Genomic DNA, 2500 nt, shown 5'->3' with positions numbered 1-2500 from the left:
AAAAAAAAAAAAAAAAAAAAAGAGAGAGAGAGAGAGAGAGGGGAGAAAAGAAATCAAAGAATCAGAGTCTAATTAGGGATTAAGGAAATATCCGATAAATTCCCACAGAGAAAAGAGGATTCACATCAGAAATTATCAAAAAATCGCTGACTTGATTCGCTAATCAGTCACATCCAAAGGGTTCGTTCCGTGCAAGGTACTCGGGCAACCGAAGTGGTCTTTAACAGTACGAGATTCACGTAAATGAATTACCTTAGCTTCGTTTTAAGTGTTAGTACCATCTATCGTTGTCTATCGAATGATTATGAAATAAGATGGTATAATAATTAAAAGGATATGCATTATGAGAAATGCCAGAAAGGGCATGATGAATGTGGACGAGCAAATTCACGAAACTAGACATGTACTTAACGTGTTTGCAACATGTTTACATATAGAACACCGATGTAGACGTTCCATCAGTTATTCACTCTCATTCATTCCTCAAAATCAAAATGAGAAAAAATCAGCTTTCGGATTTCGTTTAGATGCACTTCAAGCCCTCCGTGAATTCGGGGATGCCTGGTGTGCACGCAGGAGTAAAGCGGCAGCACCCACCCGCCCTCCCGATACACCAGAGATGACTCAGCAAATATTGGGGGGAGAAAAAAAAGAGGCGTCACGCTCCACTGACTCATATCACACAGGGCAGGAAAGTAATACACGAACTGCCTTTCGAAGTTTTCCTGCAATTTTTTTTTTTTTTTTTTTTAAGATTTCTCCTTAGATAAGATTTATCAGTTATTTCAGTTCTTTTAAAATTAAAGCGCAGAGTTTACGGTATTTTCCATAGTTTTTCCTTCAAATTCTGAGCTTTTATTTCACAAAACAAATGGTGACGCATCTTGCACCTGCGACAGTGTAAATGCAAACAAGCAATAGATAGATAGATAGATAGATAGATAGATAGATAGATAGATAGATAGATAAATGAATAAATAGACAGATAGATAGATAGATAAATGAATAAATAGACAGATAGATATATAGATAAATAGACAAATAGATAATACAGAGATACATAGATAGAGAGATAGATAGATAGATAGATATTGATATATGCGTGTAAAAACATGATTTATTGCAAAGTGAAACAACAGTATCTGAATCTTGCTGCATTTCATCTTCAGACTTGATGCATTGTGTGTGTGTGTGTGTGTGTATGTGTGTGTGTGTGTGTGTGTGTGTGTGTGTGTGTGTGTGTGTGTGTGTGTGTGTGTGTGTGTGTGTGTGTGTGTAGGAGCGTAACCCATTTTTTCGACTTTTCAAAATAGCGTTGTATTTTTTTCTGAAATTATTCCATTTACTACTGGACTATTTCTAAAGGTATGTGTGGAACTTTTATATGCTTAAAAATGGAGTTTAAGTAGATAAGCCTGTCCGTCCTGTTGCTACACTACTTTGAAAAACTATAGTTACGGCTTAAAAAACACCAGCTAATTATTTAATTCTGTATTAAGCTTTTAATACAGGATTGACTTATCAATACATTATTTTATTGAATCAAAAATTTCCTCCATTGATAATGCTTCACTCAAAAGAGATTGTTTAGTTCCTTTTATGTTTTATAAGTGAAGATGAAGTGAGTAATACTTTGTTATTCAGAAACTTAAAGGAAATATGTTTATTGTTGAAGATAATTTTAACAATAACAATAACTCAGCGTGAAGGATATAATTTATAAAATAAATATGTTTTAGAGACAAGCAAAACCATCAACAAACAAACAAACAAAATATCACATTCTTACTTAAAACCTCGTACAAAGAAAGCATACTTTTAAAAGTGAAAGCCCACAACCTCTTATTATTACCGCAGAAATAGTTACAGAAAACAAATCATCCTATAACTTAGCTAAAAAAACAAACACTCGAAATGTTCTTTGGAAAAAAAAAAAAAAAAAAAAAAAACAGACTACGTTTACACCCAACTATCACGTCTCAGTAAAGCCAAACTTTTCATAAAATCGTAATATTCAGATACGACACACACTCGACTTAAACCTCCTTGTCGAGTGAGTGACCTTTATTATTTACGTGCCCGGACCATATCTCGGAAAGTAAGGCGCCTAGACATGCAGCACTTAGACCAATGGAGAGAGCTCTTCTCCGGCGCTATCGTGGTATCGATGTCTCAAGAATGCCAATGATCGAGTTATACTCCTTTCTTCTGTAAGCTATATATATATATATATATATATATATATATATATATATATATATATATTATATGCATATATATATATATATATATATATATATATATATATATATATAAATATATATATACATATATATATATATATATATATATATATATATATATATATATATATATATATATATATGTGTGTGTGTATATATATATATATATATATATATATATATATATATATATATATATGCATATATACATATAAACATACATATATATGTATATATGTATATATATATAAAAAATA

Source organism: Penaeus chinensis, chromosome 15, assembly GCF_019202785.1.
Source record: "Penaeus chinensis breed Huanghai No. 1 chromosome 15, ASM1920278v2, whole genome shotgun sequence".
Taxonomy (NCBI): Eukaryota; Metazoa; Arthropoda; class Malacostraca; order Decapoda; family Penaeidae; genus Penaeus; species Penaeus chinensis.
The sequence above is the reverse complement of the archived record's forward strand: the minus strand, read 5'-3'. Positions refer to the sequence as shown.